The 22,565-nt window shown below is 39.6% G+C and overlaps 1 protein-coding gene and 1 pseudogene across 1 annotated transcript in view; both read left to right on the top strand.

Moving 5' to 3' along the window:
- The window catches only part of ADRA1A (adrenoceptor alpha 1A), an 89,392-nt gene that overhangs the window by 50,720 nt on the left and 16,107 nt on the right, over positions 1-22,565 (top strand). The window lies entirely within an intron of this gene.
- On the top strand, positions 22,436-22,515 carry LOC118760639 (U4 spliceosomal RNA; annotated as a pseudogene).

The following is a 22,565-nucleotide window of genomic DNA, read 5'->3' as shown; positions in this document are numbered from 1 at the left end:
ATTTTAAACTATCCCTGAAGATAAGTCCCAAGTAATGATTTATATTTTAAAAATAAATTTCCAATTCGGTTTGTTAGTATTTTGACCACTTCCCAAGTCATTGCAAGTGTGATGGATCATAATTTCTCTTTCTTATGATCTTCTTGCCTAATTTGTTCCAAGGATATACTGGGCATAGAAAATTAACTGGGGAAGACTTCTTTTTTCTCACATTAAGAGATGCAAGTTATCAGTTCCTTGAATGTTTGATGAAACTCATCCGTAAAATTTAGGGGCTTGCTGTTCAAGTATTAGAAACAGCAGGTATAAATTTCTTACATGATTTCAGAAAATTTTAAAGATAAAAAATATGTTGATCGGGTTCATCTTTGGATAATGAGATACCAGGATACTTTTTACTTAATTTTATTCATGTTTAGATTGAGGTTAATTTTCATGAAGCAAAATTTACCTTTGTAGTACACAATTCGGCAATATACAGTTTTGTTAGCACATAGTTGTTAGGATAAATGCAGCCACATTAAACTAAAATTTGCTTAAAATACAATAAAATATAAAGTTATTGTACTTCAAAAGCTTTGAAAAACATACACATGAGGGGTGTTAAAAACTTAATGAAAATGGATATTATGAAAACACTGCATGGAATTTAAAAATTTTGCACCAAAATAAACTTGCCTTTAATTCCTTCTTCCACAAAACTTCTGAATTCCTTTGTATAGTCATGGGACTCTATTTTAGCACATTGTTTCTCTGGATAACCATTGTGGAGATACAGACATGTGGTCTAATGGGTGCACTTGCCAAGAAACCAGTTGAATCTTTTCATGGCTTATCATAAAACAACAACCAACATATTAAAACCTCATCCTTCATTGCATCTCATGATTCTCTCATTTTCCTTTCTCTTAATCCATGCCTTAGTTTTTGTTTTATAGGGAACAGACATGTTGCTCATTTATATTCAGCTTTCTTCTTTTCTAAGGCTGTAAATTTCGAAGTCCTGTTTTGGCTAGGTTCTACAAGTTGTGATGTGTTTTATTTTTGTTATTGTTCTATTCTCAACAGACATCTTTTATTCCCTATAAACTGTATCCAAAATGAGTCAGATGAGGTTCCTAATCATCTATCTTTTCACTGAAGACCCGGATTTATGATGATCCTCACTTTATGTGAAAGAATCTGTTGCTGGTACCCCATTTGTATGAAAAACCAAGACCTCATCCTCTGTCGTCTCTCTCCTTTTTCAACAGCAACAAATGGGGGTCTGGCACAATGGCTCAATAGCTAAATCTTCACCATGCAAGCACTGGGATCCCATATGGACGCCAGTTCCTGTGTCAGCTGCTCCACTTCCCAGCCAGTTCTCTGCTTATGGCCTGGGAAAGCAGTAGAGGATGGCCCAAAGCCTTGGGACGCTGCACCCATGTGGGAGACCTGGAAGAAGCTCCTGGTTTTGGATCAATTTTACAAAGTAATGAGAAGTGTATAGAATACCAACTTGTTCTATGTATTTGTTGGTCACCTTCCAGTAAGGTGATTTGGGTACATTTTCCAGAAAAAGAAAGAACGAAAGGAAGCAAGCAAGGAAGGAAGGAAGGAAGGTAAGAAATTCAGTTGTTTGTGGCCAAATGGGCCAAACTGGAGACCATTATGCTAAGGGAAGTGAGCCAGTCCCAAAAGGTCAGATATTATATGTTCTCTACTATAGGAAAATATGATAGCAAATCTAAGGATTTTATCTGTGAATTTTACCTTACTGCACTTCCTAGTTACTTGTACCTTTTGTAATAAGATCTTGTGTGTTACCTATTAATCAATCATCCATAAGAGACTGATTGCTTGTAATAACCTAAGATTATCAATGTCCCTTTTATAACTGTTATTGCTATTTCCCATAAGTAACGATGATCTAGTTCTTATTGCACATTCATTAGAGCCACACCAGACACACACTGGCAGTTACTCATACAGGAAGCTGTTGGACACTCTTTCACCATCTTAACATCACCTTTGTTGCAAGTTCATTAACTTCATGGGGATGAAGTTTCACTATTTTTTCTCCCTATGATGGACTGTACATAAGAAGATGCACAGTGGGATTATGGCGGAAATAAGTATGTTCACAGATGGAAACAGAGGGATATGTCCCTCTGCATACAGTGCAGGAACGGACTTGCATCAAAAAGGCTGATAATCACCTATACTGTTGGGAGACGCCTCAGTGGCAGCCTGATGGATTTTTGAAAATTCATGAAAGACACCCATTGTAAGACTGGAGAGGGGAACAGTGGGAAGTGGAGGAAGCCTGAGGAGGAAGAAGGGAAACTCCAGTGCCTATTAAACTGTGTCATAAAATGTTTTTTAAATGGTGCTTGACTTGAACTAGTGCCATATTATTAGAATGAATCAATTGTAGAATAGATGTTCATAGTGTAATATAATAATCCAACTCCAAGCCAAGTATCTGATTGAGAGAAATGTATGTATGTATGTATGGATAGATAGAAGGATGAGTAGATATGTTAAAAATCCATTTCAACCGTTGGTTGGAGGGAACTAAGCTTCAATGCCCATTGACAGGTACTGGAGCCATATGGGAAGCGGGACAGACTGGACTAGTCTGCTATGTATACTAGCAGGCCAGGGTGAGGAGCGGGCCTGGTGGCGGTTATTGTGGATCGCCCCGACTGGGCTGCAGACCCCACTGGTTGATGAAAGAGTCAAGTGCATGCTGGACAGAACCAGGCTGGACTGCAACACCCTTGGTTCCAGTGCAAGTCGGGACTGAGAACGGAGCCAGCCCAGCGATTGCAACCACCAACTGATTGTGGCGATGGACTGTGCTGGAACTGGTACTAGCTGGAACACGCGGGAATCTGATCTGGGAATACCTCTAAGTCTCTTTGGTGATCTCCCCAATCGAACTGCTGGACTCAGAGCCCTGGCTAAGAGAGGACGGAGGACGGAACAGGTCAATCAACCACCTCAGCTAAACGTTGGGCAGCGAAATACTGGGCAAAAGAGGACTCCATGATGGACTGTGACAGTCAGTGGCTTCTTCAATGACCTAATCGAGCTGGGAGGGATGTGACTGGCAGCGATCCATGACTAGAAGACTATTAAGACCACTTGAGCAAGTATCTCGGCATTACCCCCACATCTGGGACCTTGGGCGGGTGGGAGACTGGGTGGGGATTCTCCCTCAATATCCCCCTTCACCTCAGATACATAAATAATATAATAAAAATATATTTAAAAAAATCCATTTCAACCACAGGTCTTCTTCCAAATGGGATCTTCATTAATTCACTTTTTTGTGAGGAGGAGGCTCAGTGAGGCAGAAAGTTTGAAAAAAGAAAAGCAAAAGGGTATCAAATTTTTGCCTTTTTCCCAATCTTGCCTTTAAATGATTTTCTTCGCAATGTCACTAAAAATAGTTTACCTTCTGCTTTTTTGATTTAAATGAGATTGATTTTCAAAACATATAAGAGGAGAAAGCAAATATTTATCAATTTTTACTCTTTCAAGGCTACTGAACAGCTTTCAGTGCTCTGGAACTCTGGTTTGCTATTAAATCAAATATACTCTTTCATTACGTGTTCCTACAATTGTCCAGAGGGTATGGCTGTGATTAATGTAGAAAAGTCAGAATTATCTTATGACAGAACATTTAGAATTGTAGACAGACCTATTGGTTCTCATTAGATTTTTTTTAAAATTAGATGTACTACAAAAAAACAACATCCTTTGCAATGTTTTTAAAGCTGACTTCCCAAGAAAGATGTTTATCTTGTGATTTTCTGGTATTTAAAAGGTCTCTTCTTCATTCAAAAACTATTTCCTTCAAGAAACTTACTGACTTCTAATGTTTATCTTTTAAAATAGATTATTTGTTTCTTCTAATGTGTATGCATGTTTGGGAAAGTCGTGTCATTATTACATAAATCTAAGCATTAGATATTTGTTTATTTGTTTTCCTGAATGAATACCAATTGAAGGAGTATGGATAGAGTATACAGGAAAAGTCAAAGAAAAATGGGTAAGTAGGAGTTGCTTGCAGAGGCAGATGAGAAGAAAAGATAGGCTGAGACCATGAAGGTCATAAGAGACACAACTTTGTGTTTATTATCTCTGGACTCTTCTGGTCAGAACCCAGTTTTCACATCTTCCCATTTTGATATGTCACACTATGTTCTTCCAGACAGAAAATACATGAAATTTACATTTCATGTATTTCAAAACAAGTCGGTTTATTTTCTAAAGACTTACATTTGCCAAAGGATATTAACGAGAATGTTGGTAGCTCATTTACTAATAACAACCCAATAACAGGAATGATGCAAATGCTCATCACCTGATGAATAGTAAAATAAATTATGATAGAGTCCAGTAGGTGAAAAATCATACAAAAATTTAAAAGGAACAAATTATTGGTGCATGTTAACAGTGTGAATGAATCACAGAAATGTTATGTTAGCAATGAATAAAGTCAGACGCAAAGAGTACAGATTGCAGGAATCCATTTTATATGAAACTAAAGCATGAACCAAGCTAAGCTCTTTTAAAAAAAAAGGATTTATTTCTTTTCATTGGAAAGTCAGATTTACAGAGAGGAGAAACAGAGAGAAATATCTCCCATCCTCTGGTTCACTATCAAAGTGGCTGCAATGGTCAGGGCTAAGCTGATCCAAAGCCAGGTGCTTCTTCCAGGTCTCCCACACGGTCACAGGGTCCCAAGGCTGTGGGCCATCCTCTACTGCTTTCCCAAGCCACAAACAAGGAGCTAGAAGGGAAATGAGGCAGCCGGGATTAGAACCGGCTCCCATATGGGATCCCAGAGTATGCAAGGTGAGGACTTTAGCCATTAGGCTACCACACCAGGTTCTAAGCTAAGTTCTTGAGTTAGAACACTTGTTACCTTCTTGGGAAGTACTGCCAGGAGGTAGACCAGAGGCCCCTGCTGATGTGTTTGAAATGGTCCATGCAGTTACCTGGGGGGGGGTAATTTCCTTTGTGTACACCTATGTATAAAACTATGTGCCAAACAGTAAAGATTTGGACACTTAGTTAATCTTAAACTGTATCTCAATTGTTTAAAAATAAAATAGATGAGGTAGGCCTTGATTGCCTGACAAGCTGGCAGCGCGCTGAGAGCGTAGCCTCTGCATTTGCAGGCACTGCTCACTGCGGCTGGTTTAAGTTCCTGGGAGGTCGTGCAGGCCCAGCTCAGACCCGGAATGTCTGACAGGAACAGCAGCATCAGAGTCTTAAACACCCTGAAGCACTGCAAGCTCTGACCCGTACTCTCCTAAGGGAAGATTTTGGACTTTGTATTGATAATTCCAGTGGAAAGACTCATTCCCACAGTTCCCTTGCGACTCAACTACATTCACTGGGTAGAAGATCTGCTTGGTCACCAGGACTCTGACAGAAGTACTCTGCGCAGAGGAACTGACATCGGAACTGGAGCATCCTGCATCTGTCCCTTACTTGGAGCAACCTTAAATGGCTGGTATTTCCTCGCAACAGAAGTGGATGATATGTGTTCCAACTATGCAAAAGAAAACGTGGAACAGAATAATTTATCTGATCTTATAAAAGCTCCCTGCCTGTGGCCTGGGAAAGCAATGGAGGATGGCCCAAAGCCTCGGGACCCTGCAACCGCATGGGAGATCTGGAGGAAGTTCTTGGCTCCTGGCTCCTGGCTCCTGGCTCCTGGCTCCTGGCTTTGGATCAGCTCAGCACTGGCCATTACAGCCACTTGGGGAGTGAATCAGTGGATGGAAGATCTTTGTCTCTCCTCCTCTTTGTATATCTGACTTTCCAATTAAAAAACAATAAGTAAATCTTTTTGAAAAATCTGAAAAAAAAAATAGATGAGATTGGATTTCTGCTAGCATGCTTCAGGAAGTTGAGAAAAGTTTTATAAGTGGGCTCTGAGAGGACCAGAATTAGTGGTAGTGCATGAAGAGATGTTGGCATAAGAAGCAGTTTGTCTCTAGATAGCCACATAGTGAGCCTTGCATGGGCAAGGTCCGGGCTTCTCTATCAGCCTCACACAAAACAATGGTGCACAAGTGCCCCCAAGTCAGCCTAGGCCTGTTACTGGACCTAGTGTCTCACACTGTCTTGTATGGATTCACAGCATTCCTTTAAATTCTTATTTTCTTGTGTTAATTAACTGTAAAAACTGGCTGAGCACAGGAGCAAATTTGTGGGAAATGATGAAAGAATAAAAAGGTGAGTCAAGAATATTTTTCCAGGTTCTTTTTCAATGGATTGACTAATTATGGTTGAAATTAAGCCAACAGAAATTTCTTCATTTTACTTCCAAACTGCTCAGGCTCAGAAAGGAGGAAGCACACTTGTTAAAAATCTTGTCCAAAGTTGCCATCCAAGGAACAAAGATATGTGGATCACATAAGATAAAATCGGAGTGCGCATGTGGGGGAGTCTGAAAACAGGTTCCCATCTCTTCTCATGTCCCAGTACCATTCCTCTAATGACCTAGCTTTCTACAAATAAAAGCGTTTGGCATATTATAAGTTGCAACATGCATGGTAACGGGATGCCAGCTAGTAAGAGTTTATCTTCTTGAGTTGTTTCCCATCATCCCAAAAAGTTACCTTTAATTACACTTCTTAGAAAATCCTCCATCTTTCCATTCCTCAGCAGAGTGCTAGAGGATTCTAGCAGATGGTTTCATTCAGGATGTACATGCAGCCTCACTCCCCAGTGAAATAGAGCAGCTGTTTGAGGCTTGGTGCCTGTCACCAACTCTTTGGATAGAGCAAAGGAAAAACCCACAATCATTATTACATTCACTAGAAACTGCACTGGGAGTTCAGAAATGCAGCATGAAATTAACCCAAAGTGGAATTTGCCTGGATTACTAAAAATTGCATAATGCCCCTTTTGTAAAAATTGCTTTGGTATTTATGATGGCTTTAATTGGTTAAGATCTTGGCTTTATTAATTTGACCTCTGAGCTTATTAAAGCCTTAATCGTTTAAATAAATATATGAAAGCAAGCCAGTGGTACTTAATTTAATAAAGAGCAGGAAATAATGGGTGCAGCCAGCTTTCAAGGGAAGACCTCTTCCTTAGGTCCCAAGTTCCACTACTGTGACCAAGGCTGTAATCTAAAATCGAGAACCTAAGAAGGAAATTCCATTAACAAGTTAGCACATCTAAGGACCAGCTTGCTCAAGGTTCTTTGCCAAAATTATTTGGCAAGGCATTTGATTAGTCATGTGCAGAATGGTCACTCTTACTTTTCTGTGACATCATTTTGCTTTTATTGAGGATAAGTTGGGGGACATAACTTATCCTCAATAAGCTATATCCCCCTTTAAATAACTTTAAATAGGCAAGGCTATTCCATTTAAAGCATGTTACCCAGTGAAAAGTGGGAGTTTATTATATGTTTAATTAAATAGAAGGGCACTGTATGCTTCACTAGAGCATATAAAAGTCTGTATCTTACAAATAGTTACCAAATCTATATTCATGGGACCCATCCAATCTTCCTGAGAAGTTGCAAGGCAAGTGTCATCCTGGCACAGCTCACTGGGAAATATAATGGGCTGTTCCTGAATTGAAACTTTCTATTTTATCCATCTAATGGAATCTGAGATAACAGGATTCTAATTCCATTTCCACCACTAAGGAGCTTTGGGGTGGGGTGGGGGCAGAGGCTCTATGTTTTTAGGGTAATGGGTGCTTCTCAGAGGCGGTGATACATAGGGACTACTAGGTTTTCTGTGTGTGGCCCAAGCGACATATGAGGGAAGAGGGAAGAATATTTTAGGCAGAGAGAATGACAGGAAAGCAAAAAGGTATATTTAGATAGTAGCTAAAATTAGCTTTGATATAAAATCCACTTGAGAAAATTGTAGGAGGTATGACTGGAAACGCCTAATACATTATATTATAGAGGCAAATTCAGGATATTTACAGAGCACAGCCACATGTTCTACATCCTGGGAGGTACAAAATTATGGTCATGAGCAAGGTAGGTCTCTATTCTTACACAGCTCAACAGTCAGTACAGAGCTACCTAAGTGGTTATAAACAGCAATGCAAATGCTCTTCATTAGACAGTGAAGTATCCTTGATGGCACCAAAATAGCCCATCAAGGTACAGGGTTTAAGATGCTGGCTGGATACCTACACGCCATGTCAGAGGGCCTGGGTTTGAGCCAGTTTTTTTTATTAATTACATTGCATTATGTGACACAGTTTTATAGGTACTGGGATTCCCCCCACCCCTCCCCAAATCCGGCAGAGTATCATCCCGACCAATTAAAAGCCCCAACATAACATCAGCAACAATTTATAACGTTATGGAATTAATTGACATAGTATTGAGTAACCAATATGTTTAAAAAAAAAATGTAAGTTCTTAACCACATCCTGTGACTTCTTCATTGACATTTCGATTTTAGTTTTTATCAACCGGGTTCTATATACCTTAAAATGGCTATAGATTACTATTCGGCTGTCTCGTTTCTATTTTCATAATAGTATTTAGCATCTCATAGCGTCAAAGCATAATTTTGCTGAACCTGGCTTTTTCTTCGGGTAGTCTAGACTGGCTTATAACTCTAACAAGACATATGTCAACAGCTGAGGTGCAGAACAGTTTTAGGAGGGGTGTGCAGAGAAACCTTCAATACCCTAGTAAGGAGTAACTAATCTTTGTGTCCCACCTAGTAAGGTATAAGTGAATCCATGCTGACCGTTTCCTGTCTGATTCTAAGCTTTCCTTGTTATTCTCTATCTATTCTAGATTTTTTGTTTGGTTGGTTGGTGGTTATTTGTTTGTTTGTTTTGAGGGGTTTCCAGGGCGATCCTGATGGTCATTGCCAGAGAGGGTGTGGACCCAAAGTTGGAACCAGGCGAGGACCAGAGAGAGCTCCCCTCCCTAGTCCCGAAGGAAGTTTACTGTTCTTCTGTTTCTGCGGACAGCTCAGGGCTCTTTTTGCTCCCAATCTCATTTCCCTGATAATGCACACCCTGGAAGGCAGCCAGTGATGGCTCAAGGAGTCATATCCCGCTACCCAAGAGGGAAACCTGCATTTAGTTCCTGACTCAATCTGGTCAGAGTGGTCATCTAGGAAGTGAACCACAACATGGGAGCTCTCTGACAGTCTCTTTCTTCTCTCTCTCTCTCCCTCCCTCTCTCTCTCCTTCCCTCTCTGCCTCTCTCACTCACACACACACACACACACACACACACACACACACACACACACACACTCTTTGCATCTGTTTGTAATTTTCCAATAAATAAAAAGAATGAAGAAAGAACAATGGTTCACTAACTTTGGAGGAGTCCTTCCAAAGTTTTCTAGATGATTAAAGGAGCCATCTAGGAAGGAAGTGGGAAAATAAGTTTTTACTGTCTAAAACAATGTTCAGGGATACATTAAAACGATAGTAATGATAAAAATAAAAAAGAAAGGACGTTGTCAGAAATGTTGTGCATGAAAAGACATGTACTTGGTATTCCACTGAATGTAGTATTGTGGGAAGGGTAGATAGCACAGGCAAGTGCAATTTCTGCAACTTAGTGAACCTGAAAGTAACTATAACACCTCAGTATATGCTTTTTAATAAGGAAAACCTAACAAGCAGAGAGGTGACAAAAGAAAACAAGGTCAATCTGAGAGACAGTTGAGATATTTGTAAGATAACATTATAAGAGTAGAGAGTTGGAACCAGGGCAGTGGACATACACATTGTTAGCAAGCAGGCCATGTCACCAGTGCAGCAGTTCCCTGACCTGGGAATAAGTGAGATCAACAAAGGAGAAAAGACAACCACAAGCAAGTGATAGACCAAGTTCAAAAGCTCTTCAGAATTACTAACCATCTCCAGAGTGTATGCAACAGGAAAATGAGCAAGCAACCCAGGTATCTAGTAATAATGGTCTGGTTGGATAAACTATGCAAAATGCCCATTATTGAATATTACTCAGCTGGATAAAAGAATGAAGATCTACACATATTGTTGGGGAAGATATTAACTGCATCAACATGGTGTAGAAGTGTTAGTGTTGCTTTTAGTCTGAGAAAGATAAGCAAATAAGAATATATAAACACAATTTCTTATTTTAGTTTTATATAACATTGAACACTGGGTGCATAAACTAGAAACTAGTAAAAATATATATATTACCTACAGAAAATAAGAAGGAATAGAAGAGATGGAACTCAATGGATATGATTTATCAGAGTATGCCTTACTCTATCGTTCTTTTTGAAAAAAAATAATATTTAATCATTTTTATTGGAAAGACAGCTTTTACAGAGAGAAGGAGAGACTGATAGAAAGATCTTCCCTCTTCTGGTTCATTCCTAAAATAGCTATAACAGCTATAGCTGAGTTGATATGAAGGCAGAAGCCAGGAGCCTCTTCTGGGTCTCCCACATGGTCATAAGGTCCCAAGGTTTCAGGCCACCCTCCACTGTTTCCCCAGGACATAAACAGGAGCTGCATGGGAAGTGGAGCAGCCAGGACATGAACCAGTGTCCATATAAGATCTTGGCACTTGCAGGGCAAGTATTAGCCAATTGAGCCATCATACCAGGCCCTTATTGTATTGTTCCAATCTTTGAACCAACATTAACACATTAGCATTTTAAAGTATGAATGTAGAAAACTATGGGAGTACAAAGCACATAGTCCTGTGTCTGGTTAAGAGGGTTGGGAAATGGATTCTGTTTCCCAAAAGGAACAGGAAGTGATGGTGGAGAGAACTGGTTACTTTATGAGATTCGGAAAAGGGGATCTGAGAATTTACAGAAGGTGAGCAGAAGTGGATTAGTCCTGGCCCTACGGGTATATCTTTTGCTCAGTCCTCCACAATCCCTGTTCTGTAGTCAAAGCATCTTCTCCTGCCTACTTCTGCTTATTTTGCATTCCTGTTGAAGTAAAAACCTTTCCCAGTCTTTTCCATCAATATGAATCTCTATTCGATAGATTTCCAAGCATCTCCTTGCATCACGGGACACTCCTTCCCTGGAAGGGTTCCCATTCTATTATGGAAGAGAGACACTGAGACTAATAATGCAACCTGGCCCCTGAAACAGTTTCCCAAAGAGGTGACATGTGTTATAATTAGTAAAAAATGATCGGGGGAAGAGTTCCCTCTAATCAAATCAGAAAGAATCAGAGTGATACCACTTTCCTAACTAAATGTGCCTAAATATATATTATCTTGATTTCTTAAATTAATATCTTTAGCCACCAGTAATGCTTAGTCACCCTCCAACATTTCTACCTAATTGCCAACAGAAGCAGCTTCGTGAAAATAGTTGTGATCCTCCTCATTATACTGATGAATAAGGGGGAGATCAGAGAGCTAGGTGGCTTGCCCAAGGCCAAAAGCTAATTCCTTCCAGGAAGCCATCCTTACTGAAAAAGAGTTAAGTTTGTGATCCTGAAGAATGAAAAGTATTACTCTCTGTGAAAAGTACTGCAAGGCTTTCTCTTCTTGTGTCAGTTCTACTATGTAATAGAGACTTAAATGAGCCAAGTGCTTCTGGAATTTTAGTAAGCTCTCATTGCACATGTTTCTTTCGATAGCTCTTTCCCCTGTGAGAGCTTAACAGAATGAACAAAAGCAAAGCTGTGGAAGCCTTCAGTCAAGACACAGGTCGTCCATCATGTCTCTGAGGCCAGGCTGCCTCCCTCCCATGCAGCTCCTTTCTCCGTCACAGACGCCAGCTTCTTCCCATCCATTCAGCTGAACTGAAGTGAAAGTCTCTTACTTGCTGCTGTTTACTGAGGAGGAATCTAGGCTGTCACTTGTCCTTTTTGCAGATGCCTGGTCAGTGTTTGTTTTTTACTAGGTCATCCTCTCAGGCCACATTTAACCAGGGCAGCTGCTCTGCCTGCCCTAGTCTACCTTCAAGGCATGTGGCAGCCTTGCATAAACGGATGAGCTCTATGTTGAGCCAGGGCAGCCTTAGGGAGCAACCTGGGATTCCCTGGTGATATCAGAGTCTGTGCTAAGCTATCAACATTTCATCCACCACCCCGTATGAGGCATGGCATCTTCCCATTAATTAGCACTGCCCCCTCTTAGTGATGAGTTACTATCTGGATTCCCATCGACCATCTGGACAGGGGCCTGGACACTAGAGAGTGTCTATTTTTATCAAGATCTGGCATGGCACTTGCATTCCATTAAAACTGAGCCAGGAGTCACAGAAAGCTTGACTTGTGCTGTATTTTCTCCACATAGGGCCACTATTAACCAGATAGAGGACTTGTTGCACCCTGCTATCTATTACACTACAAGGGAAGGACAAAACTGAAACGTACTTTCAATTAAACAAAATAAACGCTTGGTCATAAACACAGCCTCTACCGCTTGTTCTACCTCTTCTGAAGAAGGCTGCTGTGGAAATTATTTTGAGTTAGAAGGCTGAAAAAGTTACAGCCCAGTTAAAAGTAGGGCAGTAATAATCCCCACATGGGTTAGGCCTGTACTGAAGGGCACAGCAGAGGTGGGGTGGACAGAAGCACAACAGTGATGTTCTTTCTCCTTCAGAGGGAGAAAACCAGTAGATGCCAGTGCCAGCTCATTCCCCAATAAAGAGAATGCAGCCACTCACACAGTAGGACACCTGAGTAGAGGAAGACTCCAGAGTGCTAGAATTCAAATGCATGTCTTCCACCTACCAGTCACATGGTTTTGAGCAAAATATTTACCCTTTTCATGCCTGCTTCTTAATCTGTAATAGCACTAAAGTGCTTATGGCCTCCTAGCATTTTTGGAAAACTAAATGAGATCATGTATATAAAGCATTGAGAATGTATTGGGAACATGATAGCATCATGTAAGAGATCTTTTTTCACTTAGAATCTTGGTCTCCTTTTGTACAGGAACATGGTGGTCCAATGGACAGGCAATTTGCCTCATCTTTAAAGTGAAAACAATCCCACCTTATGGATTCTAACCAATAAACATCAACTCAGTATTAATGTATTGTCTAGAATTAAAGAAATCATTTGCAGTAAATCAGGAAGGTGACTGTAAGTAAACAACTAAGTGGGTGTATAGGATACCCCCATTTTCAGGGAGTCACAATTAGGTACTCTGTAACTAACCTCTAATAATCTGATTATTCATCTATAAAATAAATTACCTTCACTACTGGCATTAGAAAAATATCTCAGTCATGTCCCATATCTCCATAATCAGTTTCTATGGAAGCTGAGTGGTATATATGTGTATCCAAAATTGATTTTGATGCTAAGCTGTGCAAATGTGCTGATGAAGTATGAAATTTCAATTTCAAGGCTTCTCTCTGTTAATATTGGACAATGAGAATAAATTAAATTTCTATCAGGCCTAATAATTGCTATTAGTTTTCACAAGTCATTCTCATTTGATCTCTAACACCACCATCTTTGGAAACATCAGACTTTTTTCTCCAATGTGACCCACAGAGGTACCTGTGTCATTCTGGAATTAGACCCCAAACTTGCAGACATCATCATGTGTTCATTAGCCAAGGATATGTGATAGAATGATTTTGAGCACAACTCTGGTACTGATGAAATCCACGGAATTACGGATTTTTGTCCCCAAGCAAATAATGAGCTGTTTTTGTTGCTGTATCTCAGCTTGTAATTTCTAGAATTTTACACTAATGGAATCACATCATTTGTACCTATTGTTGCCTCTTTCATTCACCACAGTGATTTTGAGGTGCATTCATGTGTGTCTATCACTAATTTGTTCTTCTCAATTCCGCAGTAACACATCTAAAACTGTATTTCTACCTTCCTTTATTGAACACTGGATTATTTCCAGCTTGGGGCTATTACAAATTAGCTCACTTTGACCATTCATATTCAACATTCTCTGTGAAAATATTTTTTACTTCTCTTTTGGCTGGGTCATATAATAGATATAGTTTAAATTTTTCAAGAAATTCCAAAATAATTTTATGCAAGATGATTGCAGTGGGTATATACTCGTATGTCATTATAGTTTTAATTTGCATGTTCCTGATGATCAATGGTTCTGAGCATCTTTTTGTATACTTATTGGCCATTTGTGTATTATTCCATATCAGATGTCTATTCCTTTATCTATTTCTATTTAGATAGTATTGTTACTATTGAACTGAATCTCTGCCTATGTTATGGACACAATTACTTTGGTAGTTGCTAGACAGGCCGTCATGTCTCTGCTATGGACTGAGCAGGATGGGGCTTCCAAGCTCAAGCAGGTGTTTTCAGTCTTAATTAGTTGTCTATGAGTTGCTGGTGCTGGCAGACATTTGATCTAATAGCAGTGTCTGACGGGTGAATGTACTGGGAGCTCTTCAGATCACTATAGATTTGCCCTTGAAGGCAGCTCTTGCCAAAGGGCTCACAATCCAATCGAGTGCCACCTAGCTTCGCTCCCTGCTCTGTGGGTCCCTCTGTGATCATTCCCCCACTCCAGCCTCACCAGTGCCAGCCTCCTCCAGACACCAGACTGATGGGGCTGCCGCATCTTCAGCTGTAAATCTCTAAACTTCAAGCTAAATTAAACCCTCTCCTCCCCAAGAAACTAATATTTTAGTAAAAACCATGAAAAACTAATTAATACAGTCTCATATACTATTTTGAGGGGAGCAAGAGTTTTTATTCTGAATAAATTTATTATGTACTTTCATAATTATTGCTGAGTCCTGTCGATGAGATATTTCCCTACTTAAAGATCAAAGACATTTTACTGTTTTCTTCTAAAAAGCATTAGAGTCTTTGTTTTTATGATTTTTAACTAAAATTAATATTGTGTGCGTGGTATATGGTATAATTCAAGGATTACCTTCTTATTATGTCTGTACACCCAATTACTCTTATCATTTTTAAAATACTCTCCTTTCTCCAACTGAATTTATTTTGTACCTTTGTTGAAGATCAGTTGACTGCACATATGTGGCCTCTTACTGGAGTCTATTCTCTTCTACTCATCAATTAACATAACCTTATATTAGTAGATGATTGTTTTTGATTACTGTACCTTTTTAGTAAGAAAGGCAGCAAAATTCTTCCAACTTTGATATTTTCCAAATTACATTTTCAAATCAAGATTTTTTTATTGCCGTATAAATTAACTTATTTAAATGTGCTCTTTGTTCTTACATCAATTTGGGATTCTTTAAATCTTTCAAAGAATATGTTCATTCGATCCAGGTTGTTGAGTCCATACTCTTAATATTTATTATCTCCACCTCAATGGAGACTCCAGAAGCTACATGTGAGAGAAGACACGATGAAAAGGAAAGGTGCTAGAAGGGAGACCTTGCTCTGCAACCTGGATTCAGCTGAGATCTCAGAAAATCTGTCTTCGCAGTAGGCTGCTCTATCACAAGAAGGAATACAAGTCCTGGAGCAAAGTCTCAACAGAACTGATTAACCCAAGCGGTCTTCTAGCAGATGCTTACCGTGTTCCCACAGTGAAATGCTTCGCCATAAATCTGCAGAGCCCTTCTGAGTATTAGGACTTCCCTGTTCAGCTTTCTTTCCTTGATTTTTAAATCTCTTGGTTTCCCTAACAAGCTTTGTGCATTCTATCCTAAGATAACAGGCTCTGCTAGAACTCCTCTTCCCTGTGCTACTGTTTATAAAATACCCTTCCAGTGAGCTCTTCCCATGAGTCTCCTTTTCTAGAGAATCAAATCTCTAAATGCTGAAAAACATACCATGGTCAATTCTAGCTTTTATTTGTTAACATTGGGAGAGTATATCAATACTATGGGCTGCAACCCCACAGTAAACTTCTGAACAACTGCATATATTAAGTGCAATGCAGTATTTTAGCTAATTGCATTCAGTGTCTGCTACTGAATTTGCTACATAAACGGCACAATGTAAGAGGATGTTGTGTGTCACACAGGACTAAAGCAGAGTATTTACTCTCAAAAAATCTATCTCCCTGACCTGAGAGGGGAACTAGAAGGATAAGAAACTGGTAAATGCCAGAGGTTAAAAAATGCCAAAAGAGGAATCCCCAAGTACCCGTAGGAGCACGGAGAAGACTTAGAGAGTTCAAAACTAACTTGTCAATACAGACATGAGGGTGGTAGTAGATGACAAGTGTTTTGGGAAAAATTTTTAAAGAAATAATGCTTGGTCTGAATGTTGAAAAGTGGTAACCTACATAACTACCTCCCCATAGTCTCTTTTTTGGTAAATTTTAGACTATTTTGTAAACTTGTGTCTTTTTCATGGGCTGTTATCATCCTAGTTATTTTTCCTAAGATTCCAGATGGTCAAACAGTTAACCTCCCTAGGACGTGTGTTAAATAATAGGTCAGGATAATGGATTATTATCTCTATCTGGAGAACTCATTTGGAAGTGAAAAATGTCCTTTGAAGAAAAATTCAGTGAGGATAAGCAGGAAAGACATGAGAGCTGACAGCAGTTATGACTTGTATAAGCCAAGGGATACATATATTTATATCTGCTTAATGTGTTGGGAATCCTTTTGCGAATGTGTTCTTTCTGCATGGGTAAGAGGGCGGTGCTTTTCAGAGAGAATGCACGTGCCAGAGCCTTACCCCCATTTGCTTAAAAGAGCAGTCAACTTGAAGCATCCATGGAAGCTGTTCAAACTCACTTGACAATGCAAGCAGCACTTGGCTTCTGACTTGCAGTCAGATGATTCGCTTGTCAGCACACAGAGGTCTTTATCCCGCCTGCATCATCTTCAGTACTGGGTGTGTTGAGTGCTTCATGATTATTTATTGCAGTGATCATCATGTTGTGACTGCTTTCCCAATGAAATCCTTCTGCAATACTTTTCTCCCCAATATCAACAAACACTCTAATACAGCGGTTCTCAGATCTATTGGTCTCAGCCCCTTCCACCCTCTTAATACTAGGTAGAACCTCAAAAGAGCTTTTGCTTATATATGCATTATGCTTGTCTATATTTACCATCTTAGAAATTAAAACTGTGAAAACTTTAAGATTAGCTCCTTATCTTGAAAAGTATTTATATATCCAAGGTATACAATAGAATGCTATCTGGATACATTAAGACAGTAAAATGTTTGCTACTGTGAAGCAAATTACATATTGTCATTTCACATGGCTACTTGTTTTTGTTGTTGGCTTTGTGGCTGGAGCAGCTAAAAATGTATACCATTTTCAGGCTTGTGGGTACAGTACAACTTCATTAACTATAGTCCTCCTGTTGTTTGTACATATGTGAGCTCTCTAGACTTCTTCATCCAATTTAAAAGCTTTCAGCTATGTCTCCCCAGCAGAGGTTAAGTCCTCATCTTGCAACACCAAGAAATTTTTTAGAAGTTTAAATAATTCCTTTAAAATAACAATAATAACCCCACTTACATGTTAATATAAATGATATATTTAGGTGGAAAAGAAACTGAATTTTCAAAATTTAAAAAAAAATAGGTCTCAAGGATTTTTATTCAAGTTCCACTTTGGTCTCTCTATTTTATCTCCTTGATATTTTCATTTTTTTATTTTTATTGAAATAGAGAGGCTTTCTTTCACCTGGATTTTGTTGGCTCAGTCCCCATAGTGGCATTTAAGATTTTTCTTTTGTTACATTTCCTGGAAATTTGTCATTAAATTTAGAAGGTTTTGCCATGTGTTTGTTCATTCTCTTAAGCTTCCATTAGGAAGTAACATGCTTTATTATTTTCAGATATTAGTAATAATAATTATTGCCTGGATTCACTAACTTTCTCTGTTTATGATTGCTGACTTTTTATCATTTCATCTTCAGTTACAAGATGTAAAATATCTATGAGAGGGCCCAGGGAGATAGCCTAGTGGCTAAAGTCCTCGTCTTGCACAAATCAGGATCCTATATGGGCGCCAGTTCCTTCCATGGCAGCCCTATTTCCCATCCAGCTCTCTGCTTGTGGCTTGGGAAAGCAGTCAAGGACAGCCCAAAGCCCTGCAACCCTGCACCCCCATGGGAGACCCAGAAGAGGCTCCAGGCTCCTGGCTTCAGATCGGCTCAGCTCCAGCAATTGTGACCGCTTGGGGAGTGTTTCATCGGACAGAAGATCTTTCTCTCTGTCTCTCCTCTCTGTATACCTGACTTTCAAATAAAAGTTAAAATAAATCTTTAAAAAAATATATCTATGAGAGCAATTGTCACTCATCAACTATTTAAGATACAGATTTTACACAAAAAGCAGTATTATGTCTTGATACTTTATTTACCAATTTTTGAGATAATAAAGCTGTTATTTAGCCATCTTCAAAGGTAACACTGAGGTTTCTTTCCATGTTAGCATCATTAATAATGTACAAATTGAGTCACATCTATTTGATCTTTCTGAATCCTTACTGATTCCCAAACTGTATTGTCTTTGGTCAGGGACAGTTTATTCATGCTTTTACAGTACATTTAGCATACCCTGAAGATTCTAACAGCTGCCTTACTTACCTGTAGCAATGAAATGTCTGTGCTTAAATGTCCACTGATCAGACCTGGAGTCAGTCATTTCCCCAAAATCTCTTGGTTCTGTTTAGTAGGAAATTGCATTTAGAGGTTACAACCTATTGGAGTGTAAAACTGCATTGGTCAATGTTTCTAGATCATTTAAGAAGTAAAAGTTAGGAAAAGGTGTCTTGAAGATAAATGTATCACTTCTTTCCCAAATAACACATCATTACTATGCAACAAGTTATCTTTCCAATTTTATCTCCTTCCTCCTCACTGAATTGACTTAAGCTTCCTGAATATTGTTATTTGTAATTTTAGACACATTTCTTGTTCATATGAACATTCTTCATTGCCAAGACACAGAAGAAATCCTTCTGTGGTCAGTCTTCACTTGAAGAGTGGGAAAATTCTACTTGTGGTATTATCAAACTATAATTCACAGTTCAAATACAACCTGCTGCCATTTCTTTTTGTGTGTTGGGGGAGGTGTGTATGTGTGTGTGTGTGTGTGTGTGTGTGTGTGTGTGTGTGTGTGTTATGGCTGATGAATGAGTTTTACAATTTTAAATAATTGGAGACAATCCTAAGAAGCACATACTTTATGTCACTTGTGAAGTATATAAAGCTCAAATTTTAATGTTCACTTACGAACTTCTGTTGGAACGCAACTACACATATTCATTTACGTAATATATGTGACTGTTGACATAACATCTTGGCAGAGTTGAGTAGTCACTCCAGCGATCACACAACTGTTAAAATCTAAAATACTGATTCTCTGGCACTTGAAACAAAAGGTTTGTCCATTCCTGCCCACTTGATCGAGTATGATCATATTCTGCCTCCACTTAGTAGACTGCCATATCCACTAACTTGGGTTTTGTTGTATTTAAACTCTTAAGTGTAAGTAGAATCACAGCATTTTTGCTTTGTGGTGCTAGAAGATAGTTGATATTTTTTTGTTTTGTCTTGATTTGCAACTTCCAGTTTTGGTGGTAGCATCATACTAGTGTTGGAAGCAGACTGGAAGGTTTTGTACAGGCATAGAAGTTCTGAAAATAATTAGATAGCATTCAGCACTAACCAGCAGCACAGAAACCCAGCCATTTCTAGGCAAGTTCACCTTTAAGCAGCACCAGCAGGAGAAGCTGGAGCTGGCAGGTGTGGGTTGGAAGCCAGCTTCACATTTGGTATTTGATCAATATTGATAGGTATATTAAGTTTCTGGGGGTCTCATTTCCTTCATCAGTATAAGAGGGATGCACAGAGCAAAATCAATGACATATGCCAAGCACTTAGCACAGCACCAGACACCTGAAAATGCTCAGGAAGTTGTACATGAGATTCTCACAGCAGCCACCCTAAGAAAATGATAAGCAACATGTCTGGCAAAGCATTGTTCAGGTGATGGAAAGAACTGCACCATTTGTCAAGAAGGGCTCACAGATGACCATAGCTCATAGATGACCTATCTGGCTGTATGCCAGCACATCTCAGTAGAAAGACACATTCCCAGAGGTTCAAAAGATCTTGTTTCTGAGCTCAGAACTTATTCCCAAATGTCAAAAATAAACAAGATAAGCATGGATGAATAAATGAATACTCTGAACACAGATGCAGAGCTGACACAGGGGTAGGAAGACAACAGAGACCACAGCACATTTATTTATCTTCATGCTTGTGTGACCCCTATGTCATCCTGCTCTTTAAATAAATAAATACATCCTGAAAGAAAACAAAACAGTGACATAGAAACCTGTCAGAACCACAAGTTCTAATACAGTCTATTTCTAACGTTGATTTCTATCTTGAGACATAAAGTTGACTTCTAACTCATCCCACTCAAATCTGAAGAAGCAGACAACGAGCGTCATTATTTTCAGTTTGACAAACTATCTCAGCTTTCCTCTCTTCTCGTGAATGTTTTTCTATGAATGAGAGACAAGTTAACAACTAGAGCCAGGTAAACATTTTCTGTTTCAACGTTTGCCCCGGGGAAGGAATCAGGACATGCTGGAGTTGCTGAAGAATGCCTCTGTTCCTTTAGGGCACATTCAGAACACAGTACCCACAGTTGTCTGATGTGTTCTAGATTCTTAGTTTAACTGGGATAGATAATCACTGGGCATCTGGAGTGGCATCACAGTTGTAGGAAATCATCTTTCCTTAGAAACCTAACAGTTTGGGGTAGCAGAAAATCACTCCTGGCAACAGGGATTGTATCTTTTGAGACAAACTTGAAAACACTTGCCTCTGACTTTTCTCATTTCTTTCTGTATCCTTATCCCTGTTGTGTGTCTCTAAGTTTTCACAGAATTTTCTGGAACATTGCCTTTACTGCTACTAAAGCAGTTTGAAGTTTATTAGTGGTTTCTATCTTCTGGTCTTGGAAAACTTCTTTAGTACACATGCTGCTGTCTAGCAGCCTTTTATTTATTCTTTGGGGCTGAATTCTAACACATGAACCACTGCGATCCTAGGCCACATCCCTTTGAACAAAATATACCATATCATTCAATTCAGTTTAAAAATCCAATTTGGGCCCGGTGCAATAGCAGAGTGGTTAAAGTCCTTGCCTTGAACGAGCTAGGATCCCATATGGGCACCAGTTCTGATCCCGATAGCCCCGCTTCCCATCCAGCTCCCTGCCTGTGGCCTGGGAAAGCAGCCAAGGATGGCCCAAAGCTTTGGGACCCTGCACCCGTGTGAGAGACCCAGAAGAAGCTCCTGGCTCCTGGCTTTGGATTGTCTCAGCTCCAGCTGTTGCGGTCACTTGGGGAGTGAACCATTGGAAGAAAGATCTTCCTCTCTGTCTCTCCTCTCTCTGTGTATCTGCCTTTCCAATATAAATAAATAAATCTTTTTTAAAAATACAATTTACCGGGCCCGGCGGCGTGGCCTAGCGGCTTGAAAGCCCCGGGATCCCATATGGGCACCGGTTCTAATCCCGGCAGCTCCACTTCCCATCCAGCTCCCTGCTTGTGGCCTGGGAAAGCAGTTGAGGACGGCCCAATGCATTGGGACCCTGCACCCGCGTGGGAGACCCGGAAGAGGTTCCAGGTTCCCGGCTTCGGATAGGCACGCATCAGCCCGTTGCAGCTCACTTGGGGAGTGAATCATCGGACGGAAGATCTTCCTCTCTGTCTCTCCTCCTCTGTGTATATCTGGCTGTAATAAAAAATGAATAAATCTTTAAAAAAAAATACAATTCACCTACTGAGTTTGGAAGAGCACTTGGGAATCATGTTCTCCTGCCTAGTTACCCAGCAAAGTAAATTTTCAATATTCAAGCTCTGTGAACCTAATAAGCCATAATATAGAATTTGTACTTCATCATGAATTCGAGTCACTGAAAAGATTTAATCAATAGAATATGTAATCTCATTTATTTTCATGGAATCTTGCTAGCTACATTATGAGAAATGTGTTGAAAAGAGATCAGAGGAGCTGGCATGATAGCTCAGTTGGCTTATCCTCTGCCCACTAGCACAGGCATCTCATACAGGCTATGGTTCATGTTCCAGCTGCTCTACTTCCCATTCAGCTCCCTGATTATGGCATAAGAAAGCAGCAGAGGAGGGCCTAAAGCTTTGGGACCCTGCACCCATGTGGGAGACACAGAGGATGCTCCTGGCTGCTGGCTTCAGATCAGATCAGCTCTGGCCATTACAGCCATTTGGGGAGTGAACCAGTGGATAGAAGATCATTGTCTCTCTCCTTCTATTAGTCTACCCTTCCAATAAAAATTAATAAATCTTTTTTTAAAAAGATGTCTACATTTTAAAAATGCTTTTTGCTTGTTATAACTGAAGAAAAAATACCCCAATATTTATGTTTCAAAATTATTTATCCCAGTTGTGCCACATTATAGCTTCTAAAAAGACATCTTTTTTTGCATGAAGCTATTAAAATTCTCCCCCAAATACACGTTTTATAATCTACATGTATATATAGGTACATAAAATATCTGTTTGAAAATCACTCATAGCTTTGCGCAGTGGCAGTATCGTAGCCAATGAGGTTTATCCAAGGCACAATTATTGCTAATTGAAAATCACTCATGTTTGATGGCAGTTAGGGAACATGCTGATCTAGGTTTGAGGCTAGGACTAGTTA

Source organism: Ochotona princeps, chromosome 11 (genome assembly GCF_030435755.1).
Source record: "Ochotona princeps isolate mOchPri1 chromosome 11, mOchPri1.hap1, whole genome shotgun sequence".
In the NCBI taxonomy this organism is placed as follows: Eukaryota; Metazoa; Chordata; class Mammalia; order Lagomorpha; family Ochotonidae; genus Ochotona; species Ochotona princeps.
Note: the sequence above shows the minus strand (reverse complement) of the source record. Positions and strands in the feature narration are given on the sequence as shown.